The following is a 13,817-nucleotide window of genomic DNA, read 5'->3' as shown; positions in this document are numbered from 1 at the left end:
GTATGTTCTTCCATTTGTTTGTGTCCTCTTTTATTTCATTGAGCAGTGGTTTGTAGTTCTCCTTGAAGGGGTCCTTCACATCCCTTGTAAGTTGTATTCCTAGGTATTTTATTCTCCTTGTAGCAATTGTGAATGGGAGTTCACTCATGATTTGGCTTTCTGTTTGTCTGCTATGGGTGTATATGAATTCTTGTGATTTTTGCACATTGATTTTGTATCCTGAGACTTTAACAACAGCAAGAAAGGAAAATTTTAGACCAATATCCCTGATGAACATCAATGTGAAAATCCTCAATAAAATACTGTCAAACCGAATCCAGCAGCACATCAAAAAACTTATCCACCATGATCAAGTCGGCTTCATTCCTGGTATGCAAGGCTGGTTCAACATATGCAATCAATAAATGCAATCCATCACATAAACAGGACCAGTGACAAAAACCACATGATTATCTCAATAGATGCAGAAAAGCCCTTTGACAAAATTCAACAGCCTTTCATGCTAAAAACTCAATAAACTAGGTACTGATAGAACATATCTGAAAACAATAAGAGCTATTTATGGCAAACGCACAGCCAATATCATACTGAATGAGCAAAAACTGGAAGCATTCCCTTTGAACACTGGCTCAAGACCGGGATGCCCTCTCTCACCACTCCAATTCAACATAGTGTTGGAAGTTCTGGTCAGGGCAATCAGGCAGGAGAAAGAAATAAAGGGTATTAAAGTAGGAAAAGAGCAAGTCAAATTGTCCCTGTTTGCAGATGACATGATTGTATATTTAGAAAACCCCATCGTCTCAGCTCAAAATCTTCTTAAGCTGATAAGCAACTTCAGCAAAGTCTCAGGACATTTTTACTTTTTTGGGACAGAATCTTATTCTATCATCCAGGCTGGAGTGCAGTGGTGCGATCTCGGCTCACTGCAACCTCCACCTTCTGGGTTCAAGTGATTCTCATGCCTTGGCCTCTCAAAATGCTGGGATTACAGCTGTGAAACACCACTCTGGCGTATGTGTCTGTTCCTGTACCAGTACCATGCTGTTTTGGTTACTGCAGCCCTGTAGTATAGTTTGAAGTCAAGTGGCATGATGGCTCCAGCTTTGTTCATTTTGCTTAGGATTGCCTTGGCTGTTTGGGCTTTTTTTGTTCCATATAAATTTAAAATAGTTTTTTCTAGTTCTGTGAAGAATGTCAGTGGTAGTTTAATGGGAATAGCATTGAATCTATAAATTAATTTGGGCACTATGACTATTTTAACAATATTGATTCTTGCTATCCACGAGCATGGAATATTTTTGCATTTGTTTGTGTCACATGATGGTATTTTTTTAAATTTAATAAGTAGCATCACTATAAAGATAGAATAGAAGTCCTGGGAGCAAAATACATTTTAAAAAATTAATAATGCATTTTCTATAAAATAGAAAGAGCTTCCAAAATAAATACACAATTCAAAAAAGTTAGTAGATACTTACTGGATAATATTTAAACCTTTATATTATCTGCCTGAAAGGTTAAAAGGCAATTACTTGCAATCATGAGTGACCAGCCTTGCCAGAAAGAAGATAGATATTAAAATTGACTAGTGCCATCTATTAAATACTTTGAGCAATACATTTTTTAAAACACAGGTACTGTTCTGAAAAAACATTTTCTCTATCATTTGTTGGTTAAATTATTCCATATGCCTTTACTGTAAAGTCATTTTAGGTCTTGGGAAGAATGTAATATATTACTTTTAATTACCACATCAATTCAGAATGTTATTTTTCCCTTTTTGTTTGCATCAGGGACCACACAGGAAGCTCCACAGGATGTGTGCAGCCTAGAAGCCTAACCTGATATTGAATGTGTTTCCTCTTATCTTCACTGTTCCTGCTTCTCTGTCCCCTACATTCAGTTATACCCTTCTTTTATTCTCTCTCTGATTCTCTCATTTCCTCCTCGCTCTTCTCCATTTCTCTCCTGGCATTCAGTAAGGGAGTACATGGAAAACAAGAAAGGAGAGTGGATATGTGTCTTTGATCTCAGTGTGCCCAAAGCCTGGCACAGTGCCTACCACATCAGGGGAGGGGGAGCCCAAGAAATGAGTGACTGAAGGGATAGAGAGCACGTTGAGCAAGGGCTAGAGAACTGTTGTTCTGCTCCATATCTTTCATGATGCACTTTTATATATATAGGAGGGTTTTGTTGTTGTTGTTTTTTGTTTTGCATCAAAATAGAGGACATAATGGAGGGATAGAGTGAGCAAAGATATAAAATAGAGTAAAATAGTTGATGTAATTGGGACTATTGAGAAAAGAGTAAAATTTACTGAACCAAGTCATAACTCAGGAAAAAAGGGGCTGATGATGAATGATGGAAGAGGATCTTCCATTTTATTTCATATATTTGTTTTATTTAAAAGATCTATAAAGAAGAATTTAGCAATTTGAAGATGAAGCTTAGGAATGATTACCCAAGAAACCTTTCCTGTACGCTGCTGAAGAGATTGGTGTCAGCATCTTCATAATGCTCCTTCATACTAAGCAATAAAAACAATACTAATAATAATTTAAAATAATAATCACTGACTTTGAGGGCTTATTATATGACAAATGCTGTTCTAAAGACTTTATATGCATTGTTTCTCACAACAAGCCTATGAAACAGGAACTATTTTATTATCCTAACTTAATAGTTAACTGAAGAGCAAAGAGATTACTAATTCCTGTAGTAATTTTGCATTATTCTAAAGACAAACTCGAGGTCCATTAGGATTTCAATCAGGGCCCTCCACAATCTGGTTCTAAATACCCTTTCAAACTTAGGTCCTACTCTTAACTGACAAAAATAGTACTATGAGGTTCCTAGCATGTCTTCTTGCTTTCTTGACTGTAAGCTTCACTCCAACCACTGTTTCCATCCAAAATGCCTTCTCCCTATCCTTTGCCTATTTGGATCTTTCCCATCATTCAAAACTCAGCTGTAGTGTCAACTCTTCTATGGAGACATCTCTGACCAATCTCACCCAATGACCTTGCACTCCTCTGAATTCACAACTCACTTTTACAAATACTACCTTATAAACTTCTATTGACTTACTGTCTTATATTATCATTTAAATGACCATATTGCATTTTTGTTTCTCCAACTAGCATGTTAACTTGATATAAATCATGTCTCCATAATGTATCCACAGTGCCTAGCTAAGTTCTCAGTATGCATAGTTATCATCAATGACTTTTTTGTTAAAGTAATGTATTGTGTAGCATATACAGAGATTATTCGTGTCGTCGAATGTATTCTATTCTTGGAGCCACACTTCACATATCTTCAGCATGAAAAATGTCCATATGCCCAAAGATTACATCCATTCTGGTAAAAAGAATTGATGAGATTTATCTATTAATCAGAATATTTACTACTCCAACCCATATTTTATGGTATTTTCATATTCTATTAAAAAACAGAATACTAAAAAATATTCCCACTTTAAACAAACTGGTTATTTGAGAAATAATACTGAGAAAACTTGCAACTTACACAAGAAATAAGAAATTAAATTGATTTTCTTTTAATAATGTACAAAACCAAAGGTCAGGCAATCGTAAGACAGGTAGAATGTCCTACTCTATTGGACTCATTTTTTTGTTGTTGTTTTTGTTTTGGAGAAGTTACAAACATCTAAATTATATATATAATACATATATATATAAAATACATATATATAATACATATATATAAAATACATATATATAATACATATATATGGTTTTTTTCTAACGGTAAGTGAATTAGGAAGTTTGGAAAACTTTCAGGACAGTAGTTCACAGCTTTCTGAACGTATTTAAATGAGATGCAAACTGACAAAATTGAATTGTTTTGGAAAATTTGCCCAAGGTAGACAAGCAACAGATGGAAAGATTATGCCAAGAAACATATCACATGCTACTTAACTCGTTTGGGGAAGGACTGTTAGCTAAAGATGAGAAGAAAAAACAAACAAACAAACATTTAGTTCCAAATGAAAGAAACAAGCTAGCTGCCTTCAATGTACTCTGCCTGATTTTATTTCAAACTGCTCTTTAGGAATCAGAAGTACATCAGTTTCTTCGAAAAGGCAGTGAAAACCATCTCCGTGTCCCTCACAGGCTGATTTACTCATAAAACAAAAGAATGAACAAGACTGCAGTGTCAACATTTACTGTCACGTTATCAAAATTCGTGTTGTCATTTTATCATTTATTTATTTATTTTGAGACGGAGTTTCGCACTGTTGCCTGGGCTGGAGCTCAATAGCGTGATCTCGGCTCACTGCAACCTCCGCCTCCCAGATTCAAGCGATTCTCCTGCCTCAGCCTTCCAAGTAACTGGGATTACAGACGCCCGCCACCACCCCCGGCTAATTTTGTGCGTTTTTAATAGAAACGGGTTTTCACTATGTTGGCCAGGCTCGTCTCGAATGCCTGGCCTCATGATCCACTCTCCTCCGCCTGGCAAAGTGCTGGGATTACAGGCATGAGCCACACTGTGCCTGGCCAGTCAATTTTAAAAGTCCTGATTAAGCCTGTGTGCAGTAGCTCATGCCTGTAACCCCAACGCTTTGGGAGGCCAAGGCAGGCCGATCACTTGAATCCAGGAGTTCATGGAGACCAGCCTGGGCAACATGGTGAAATCTCATCTCTACCAAAAAAGATACAAAAATTAGTTGGGCCTGGTGTTGCACACTATGCTCTCAGCCTCTCTGGAGGCTGAAGTGGGAGAATTGCTTGAGCCCAGGAGGTGAAGTTTGCAGAGAGCCAAGATTGCAGCATTGCACTCCAGCCTGGGTGACAGCGAGAGCCTGTCTCAAAAAAAAAAAAAAAAAAAAGTCCTGATTAGAAAAATTCTTAGCACAACACTTAAACACCAAGGTGATTTAATTGGAATAACATCAGCCAAGAATTCAGGAAAAATTCTTGAGGAATTGAAATTAGATAATGATAACAGTAACAACAGATCAAGAATGCTCTAGATTCAGAAAATTGTGGACTGGCTAGTTTAACCTCTATCCTAAATAAATTATTAGGCTTTATTTTTAGAAACCAATTGGGAATACTAATGGACAAAGATTCCCTTCATTAAACAGAATTAGCCTGCTTGCAGGAAAATATGATCATTTTCACTAACAGGGGTAATAAGAGATGCCATTTAAAGATATTAGAGCAGCAGCACACACACATACAAAAGCCAACATCATAATTAGTTTGCCATGAAGAGTATGAGAGCATTTCACACTCAGAGTAAAAGGTGTAAAGGCCAGAGTCAGGGAAATGCTACTAATGACACGCCAAGCACTCAACGTTAACTCTCGGATGCAAGAAAGAAAGATGCTGTAACCTTGGAATCTTAGAAAGTCTGCATGACAGTACCCTACAGGTGAAATTGTTATGTACCAAGAACCAATTTTTATTAAATATAAATAGTAGATTACAACTTGTCTAAAAAAATGTTCTAATATGATAGACAATATGATGTGAAGAATCATCACTTAATAAGGAAAAGTCAATCTAACACAAAACTTGGTAAATCAGGGCTATTTCTCATCTGTACTGCTTTCTGAAGAAGGTGTAAGCAGACAGAAACATGTCTAGAAACTTCTGAGCAAAAATAAATGTCCTACATTTCTTGTCACACACTTTCGCTCTAAAAATATACATTGGCTTTGAACAGAACAGCTGGCCGATTCAGTCCAAAGTTCCATCAATCATCAAAGTGCTCCCAGGCAGCTGGATTAATGACCTTTTTCATGTATTGACTCTCCATTTTGGTGTCCTGAGATTATTCAAGGACATAAGTGACTTCTTAAGAAAGTTGGTCCTTTGATGGGCATGTTAACTCTTTTATCTTCTAGACTTTGAAACAGCATATATAACTCTAGATTTTTCACCATCACCAAACATTTACTGAGGCAAAAACCAACATACATAAGAATATGTACTGAAAAGACTGGGAGCAGTGGCTCAAGCCTGTAATCCCAGCACTCTAGGAGGCCGAGGTAAGCAGATCACCTGAGGTCAGGAGTTCAAGACCAGTCTGGCCGATGTGGTGAAACCCCGTCTCTATTAAAAATACAAAAAATAGCTGGGCATGGTGGCACACGCCTGTAATCCCAGCTACTTGGGACACTGAGGCAGGAAAATTGCTTGAACCCTAGAGGCAGAGGGTGCAGTGAGCCGAGATCGCACCATTGCACTCCAGCCTGGAAGACAAGAGCAAAATTCCGTCTCAAAAAAACAAAAACAAAAACAAAAGAATATGTATTGAAAATAGCTAAGTGTACAAACTACCAACCAAAGGAAAGCTAAGGAAAACAAATGCTACAGAAAGAGGTAACATCTTGCTCTTAGAGAGGTGTCAATGAAGAATTCACAGAGATTGCAGACATGAAGTGAGTTTGAAAGTACTGGAAGCACTGGACAAATGAAGAAGAGGAACTTGGGCATCCAGGGTAAGGAAAGCATGTCAGCAAAGGGCTAGAGATTGGAATTCATCTGGCTTTTCTGATTTGAATACAGTCAGGATTCCCGTAGCAGATATAATGGAAAATAAAAGTGAAAAGGTAATTAAGAGCAAAAAGATGTAGTGTCTTGAATGTCAGGCTTAGCAATTTGTACTTTATTCTGCAGATAAATGGACTGATGATTTAGGAAGATTAAGGCAATACCTGTGAACAAGACAGATTAAAAGCATGAAGATGGAAAAACCAGCATAAAAACTATTTCAATAATTCACACCAATAGAACCAGATTCATACACTATTTGCCCATGGGCCCAGTCTGGCCCACAGCTGACTTTATTTGGCCCACATACTTTTTTGAAAAAATAAAAATAAATTTCCAATATTTAATATATAATATTGCATATTATAACCTGCATTTGCAACTTCTCCAGAAAGGCTTGTTTCAAGGCCCTCAAAGTCTTTCAAGGCTGAGACACTGAGTTTGGAGGCCCAAACCCAATGAAGCTACATGTTTCAATCAAACATTTCAAAGTGAACCCAAATACTACACTAAATGTGATTTATATGTAATGGTATAGAAGTTGACTTGCACTTAATTAGTTGATATTTTAGATCTTGCAGAAAACCTTAGTCTACCTCCTTTTGTAGTTTACTCAAAACACTAATTAGAAAAATGGAGTTCAGGCCGGGCGCGGTGGCTCAAGCCTGTAATCCCAGCACTTTGGGAGGCCGAGACGGGTGGATCACGAGGTCAGGAGATCGAGACCATCCTGGCTAACATGGTGAAACCCCGTCTCTACTAAAAAATACAAAAAAAAAAAACTAGCTGGGTGAGGTGGCGGGCACCTGTAGTCCCAGCTACTCGGGAGGTTGAGGCAGGAGAATGGCGTAAACCCGGGAGGCGGAGCTTGCAGCTCAGCTCTATTTCTTCAAATGTTGCACAATCCCTAGACCAGACCACATGGACCCTGAGCTTATTTCTTGTAGAAAAAAAAAATAATGATGCATTTCACTTAAGTAGAAAAATCAGAAAGAAAAGGGGAATAGAATAAATAATTTTAGACATGTTGAATTTCAGGTGTTAGCAGGAAAATCTATGTTAAAAGATTCAACAGGCCACTGTGCACACACAATTGGAATTTGAAAGAGATTAGCTCTGGAGATTTAAATTTGATAATCATTTACACAAAAGTAACAATTGGGCCAGGCACAGTGGCTCACGCCTGTAATCTTACCACTTTGGGAGGCTATGGTGGGTTGATCTCCTGAGATCAAGAGTTTGAGACCAGCTTGGCCAACATAGTGAAACCCCATTTCTACTACAAATACAAAAAATTAGGAGGAGGTTCCAAGATGGCCGAATAGGAAGAGCTCCAGTCCATAGCTTCCAGCATGAGCAACACAGAAGGTGGGTGATTTCTGCATTTCCAACTGAGGTACCAGGTTCCTCTCACTGGGGCTTGTCAGACAATGGGTGCAGCCCATGGAGCATGAGCCGAAGCGGGGGGGGGGCATCACCTCACCCAGGAAGCACAAGGGGTCAGGGAATTCCCTTTCCTAGCCAAGGGAAGCCGTGACAGACGGTACCTGGAAAATCGGGACACTCCCCCCCTCATACTGCACTTTTACAATGGTCTTAGCAAATGACACACCAGGAGATTATATCCGTGCCTGGCTCAGAGGGTCCCATGCCCATGGAGCCTTGCTCACTGCTAGCACAGCAGTCTGAGACTGAACTGCAAAGCAACAGCAAGGCTGTGGGAAGGGCATCCACCATTGCTGAAGCTTGAGTAGGTAAACAAAGTGGCCAGGAAGCTCAAAATGGGTGGAGCCCACCACAGCTCAAGGAGGCCTGCCTGCCTCTGAAGACTCCACCTCTGGGAGCAGGGCATAACTGAACAAAAGGCAGCAGAAACTTCTGCAGACTTAAACATCCCTGTCTGACAGCTTTGAAGAGAGTAGTGGTTCTCCCAGGACAGAGTTTGAGATCTGAGAATGGATAGACTGCCTCCTCAAGTGGGTCCCTGACCCTCGAGTAACCTAACTGGGAGGCACCTCCCAGTAGGGGCCTACTGACACCTCATATGGCCAGGTGCCCCTCTGAGATGAAGCTTCCAGAGGAAGGATCAGCCAGCAACATTTGCTGTTCTGCAATATACGCTGCTCTGCAGCCTCCACTGGTGATACCCAGGCAAACAGGGTCTGGAGTGGACCTCCAGCAAACTCCAACAGACCTGCAGCTGAGGGTCCTGACTGTTAAAAGGAAAAGTGACAAACAGAAAGGACATCCACACCAAAACCCCATTTGTATATCACCATCATCAAAAACCAAAGGTAGATGAAACCACAAAGATGGGGAGAAACCAGAGCAGAAAAGCTGAAAATTCTAAAAATCAGAGTGACTCCTCTCCTCCAAAGGAACACAGCTCCTTGCCAGCAATGGAACAAAACTGGACAGAGAATGACTCTGACAAGTTGAGAGAAGAAGGCTTCAGATGATCAGTAATAACAAACTCCTCCAAGCTAAAGGAGGATGTTTGAACCCATCGCAAAGAAACTAAAACCCTTGAAAAAAGATTAGACGAATGGCCAACTGGAATAAACAGCATAGAGAAGACCTTAAATGATGTGATGGAGCTGAAAACCATGGCACGAGAACTACATGACGCATGCACAAACTTCAGTAGCCGATTCAATCAAGTGGAAGAAAGAATTTGATTCGATCAAATTCAAATGACTGAAATGAAGTGAGAAGAGAAGTTTAGAGAAAAAAGAGTAAAAATAAATGAACAAAGCCTCCAAGAAATATGGGACTATGTGAAAAGACCAAATCTACGTCTGACTGGCATACTTGAAAGTGACAGGGAGAATGGAACCAAGTAGGAAAACACTCTTCGGGATATTATCCAGGAGAACTTCTCCAACCTAGTCAGGCAAGCCAACATTCAAATTCAGGAAATACAGAGAATGCCACAAAGATACTCCTTGAGAAGAGTAACTCGAAGACACATGACTGTCAGATTCAACAAATTTGAAATGAAGGAAAAAATGGTAAGGGTAGCCAGAGAGAAAGGTCAGGTTACCAAAAATGGAAGCCCATCAGACTAATGGTGGATCTCTCAGCAGAAACTCTCCAAGCCAGAAGAGAGTGGGGGCCAATATTCAACATTCTTAAAGAAAAGAATTTTCAACCCAGAGTTTCATATCCAGCCAAACTAAGCTTCATAAATGAAGGAGAAATAAAATCTTTTACAGACATGCAAATGCTGAGAGATTTTGTCCCCACCAGGACCGCCTTACAAGAGCTCCTGAAGGAAGAACTAAACTTGGAAAGGAAAAAATGGTATCAGCCACTGCAAAAACATGCCAAATTGTAAAGATCATCAATGCTAGGAAGAAATTGCATCAACTAATGAGCAAAATAACCAGCTAGTATCATAATGACAGGATCAAATTCACACATAAAAATATTCATCTTAAATGTAAATGGGCTACATGCTCCAATTAAAAGACACAGACTGGCAAATTGGATAAAGAGTCAAGACCCATCAGTATGCTGTATTCAGGAGATGCATCTCACGTGCAGAGACACACATAGGCTCAAAATAAAGGGATGGAGGAAGATCAACCAAGCAAACGGAAAACAAAAAAAAGCAGGGGTTGCAATCCTAGTCTCTGATAAAACAGACTCTAAACCAACAAAGATCAAAAGACACAAAGAAGGCCATTACATAATGGTAAAGGGCTCAATTCAACAAAAAGAGCTAACTATCCTCCTAAATATATATGCACCCAATACAGGACCACCCAGATTCATAAAGCAAGTCCTTACAGACCTACAAAGAGACTTAGACCCCCACACAATAATAATGGGAGACTTTAACACCCCACTGTCAACATTAGACAGATCAATGAGACAGAAAGTTAACAAGGATATCCAGGAATTGAACTAAGCTCTGCACCAAGAGGACCTAATAGACATCTACAGAACTCTCCACCCCAAATCAAAAGAATATACATTCTTCTCAGCACCACATCACACTTAGTCCAAAATTGACCACATAGTTGGAAGTAAAGCACTCCTCAGCAAAGGTAAAAGAATAGAAATTACAACAAACTGTCTCTCAGACCACAGTGCAATCAAACTAGAACTCAGGATTAAGAAACTCACTCAAAACCACTCAACTACATGGACACTGAACAACCTGCTTCTGAATGACTACTGGGTACATAACAAAATGAAGGCAGAAATAAAGATGTTCTTTGAAACCAATGAGAACAAAGACACAACATACCAGAATCTCTGGGACACATTTAAAGCAGTGTGTAGAGGGAAATTTATAGCCCTAAATGCCCACAAGAGAAAGCAGGAAAGATCTAAAATGGACACCCTAACATCACAATTAAAAGAAACAGAGAAGCAAGAGCAAACACATTCAAAAGCTAGCAGAAGGGAAGAAATAACTAAGATCAGAGGAGAACTGAAGGAGATAGAGACACAAAAAACCTTTCAAAAAATCAATGAATCCAGGAGCTGGTTTTTTGAAAAGATCAACAAAATTGACAGATTACTAGCAAGACTAATAAGAAAGAAAAAAGAGAAGAATCAATTAGACCCAATAAAAAAGGGATATCACCACCGATCCCACAGAAATAAAAACTAGCATTAGAGAATACTATAAACACTTCTATGCAAATAAACTAGAAAATCTAGAAGAAATGGATAAATTCCTGGACACACACAGCCTCCCAAGACTAAACCAGGAAGAAATTGAATCCCTGAATAGACCAATAACAGGCTCTGAAATTGAGGCAATAATTAATAGCCTACCAACCAAAAAAAGTCCAGGAATAGACGGATTCACAGCTGAATTCTTCCAGAAGTACAAGAGGAGCTGGTACCATTCCTTCTGAAACTATTCCAATCAATAGAAAAAGAGGGAATCCTCTCTAACTCATTTTATGAGACCAACATCATCCTGAAACCAAAGCCTGGCAGAGACACAACAAAAAAAGAGAATTTTAGACAAATATCCCTGATGAACATCGATGTGAAAGTCCTAAATAAAATACTGGCAAACCAAATCCAGCAGCACATCAAAAAGCTTATCCACCATGATCAAGTCGGCTTCACCCGTGGGATGCAAGCCTGGTTCAACATACGCAAATCAATAATCGTAATCCATCACATAAACAGGACCAATGACAAAAACAACATGAATTTCTCAATAGATGCAGAAAAGGACTTCGACAAAATTCAACAGTGCTTCATGCTAAGAACTCTCAATAAACTAGGTACTGATAGAACGTATCTGAAAATAATAAGAGCTATTTATGACAAACCCACAGCCAATATCATATTGAATGGGCAAAAAATGGAAGCATTCCCTTTGAAAACTGGGACAAGACAGGATGCCCTCTCCCACCACTCCTATTCAACAGTGTTGGAAGTTCTGGCCAGGGCAATCAGGCAGGAGAAAGAAATAAAGGGTATTAAAGTAGGAAAAGAGGAAGTCAAATTGTCCCTGTTTGCAGATGACATGATTGTATATTTAGAAAACCCCATCATCTCAACCCAAAATCTCCTTAAGCTGATAAGCTACTTCACCAAAGTCTCAGGATACAAAATCAATGTGCAAAAATCACAAGCATTCCTATACACCAGTAACAGACAAACAGAGAGCCAAATCATGAGTGAACTCCCATTCACAATTGCTTCGAAGAGAATAAAATACCTAGGAATCCAACTTACAAGGAATTTGAAGGACCTGTTCAAGGAGAACTACAAATCACTGCTCAACGAAATAAAAGAAGACACAAAACAAACAAATGGAAGAACATTCCATGCTCATGGATAGGAAGAATAAGTATCGTGAAAATGGCCATACTGCCCAACGTAATGTATACATTCAATGCCATCCCCATCAAGCTACCAATGACTTTCTTCACAGAATTGGAAAAGACTACTTTAAAGTTCATATGGAGCCAAAAAAGAGCCCACATTGTCAAGACAATCCTAAGCCAAAAAAACAAAGCTGGAGGCATCACCCTATTTGACTTAAACTATACTACAAGGCTACAGTATATAGCAAGGTACTGGTCTCAAAACAGATATATAGACCAGTGAAACAGGACAGAGCCCTCAGAAATAATACCACACATCTACAACCATCTGATCTTTAACAAACCTGACAAAAACAAGAAATGGGGAAAGGAATCCCTATTTAATAAACGGTGCTGGGAAAACTGGCTAGCCATATGCAGAAAGCTGAAACTGGATCCCGTCCTTACACCTTATACAAAAATTGATTCAAGATGGATTAAATACTTAAATGTTAGACCTAAAACTATAAAAACCCTAGAAGAAAACCTAGGCAATAGCATTTAGGACATAGGCATTGGCAAGGATTTCATGATTAAAACACCAAAAGCAATGGCAACAAAAGCCAAAATTGACAAATGGGATCTAATTAAACTAAAGAGTTTCTGCACAGCAAAACAAACTACCATCAGAGTGAACAGGCAACCTATAGAATGGGAGAAAATTTTTGCAATCTACCCAGCTGACAAAGGGCTAATATCCAGAATCTACAAAGAACTTAAAGAAATTTACAAGAAAAAATCAACCCCATCAAAAAGTGGGCAAAGGATATGAACAGACACTTCTCAAAAAAAGATATTTATGCAGCCAACAGACACATGAAAAAATGCTCATCATCACTGGCCATCAGAGAAATGGTTGTGGGGTGGGGGGAGTGGGGAGGGATAACATTAAGAGACACACCTAATGTAAATGATGAGTTAATGGGTGCAGCACACCTACATGGCACATGTATACCTTTGTAACTGCACATTGTGCACATGTACCCTAGAACTTAAAGTATAATATAAATAAATAAATAATACAAAAAATTAGCCGGGCATTGTGGCAGATGCCTGTAATCTCAGCTACTCGGGAGGCTGAGGCCAGAGAATCGCTGGAATCTGAGAAGCAGAGGTTGCCATGAGCTGAGATCGTGCCATTGTGCTCCAGCCTAGTCAACAAGAGCGAAACTTCATCTGAAAAAAAAAAAAAAAAAAGGAACGATTGAAGGTATTCAAAATAAGCCTTGGAGAATATGAGAATTAGCAGACTGGATGAAGTAGAGGAGTCAATGAAAAAAGAGAGAAAAGCAAAAGAAATGATATCTTCTAGGGGTTGGAAGCCAGGAGAATAATGAGTTTTAAGATGAGTCAAACTCTGAGTCCAAATCAGCTTGCACTCCCATATACATCTGCTTATTTAATCCATACAACAACCCTTTAAGATATGTCATTATACCCATTTGAC

This window comes from Macaca fascicularis, chromosome 4 (assembly GCF_037993035.2).
Source record: "Macaca fascicularis isolate 582-1 chromosome 4, T2T-MFA8v1.1".
Classification (NCBI taxonomy): Eukaryota; Metazoa; Chordata; class Mammalia; order Primates; family Cercopithecidae; genus Macaca; species Macaca fascicularis.
This window is presented reverse-complemented; position numbering follows the sequence as displayed.